A 254-nucleotide genomic window follows, 5' to 3' on the forward strand; every position below is an offset into this window, starting at 1 on the left:
CCCCACCCCCCCCGACCCCCGGGCAGCTGCTCTCCGAGATGCCTTACGGGGGCGGCGGCCCGGGACGCCCCGGGCCCACACGTTGCTACCTCTACCGGACGTTTAGGCGAGGCGCGCCCCGTTGCCGGTGCGGTGCGGTGTTCCCCCGGCGGCAGCCGCTGTAGCAGTGCCAAGTCTTCTAATAAACGTGCTGCTAACTCTGTCTCCCGCCGCTTCTCATTTCCCGCCGCGGTAACGGCGCCCGCGGAGCAGGG

This window comes from Haliaeetus leucocephalus, unplaced genomic scaffold, assembly GCF_000737465.1.
Source record: "Haliaeetus leucocephalus isolate CR32 unplaced genomic scaffold, Haliaeetus_leucocephalus-4.0 Scaffold306, whole genome shotgun sequence".
NCBI classification, from domain to species: Eukaryota; Metazoa; Chordata; class Aves; order Accipitriformes; family Accipitridae; genus Haliaeetus; species Haliaeetus leucocephalus.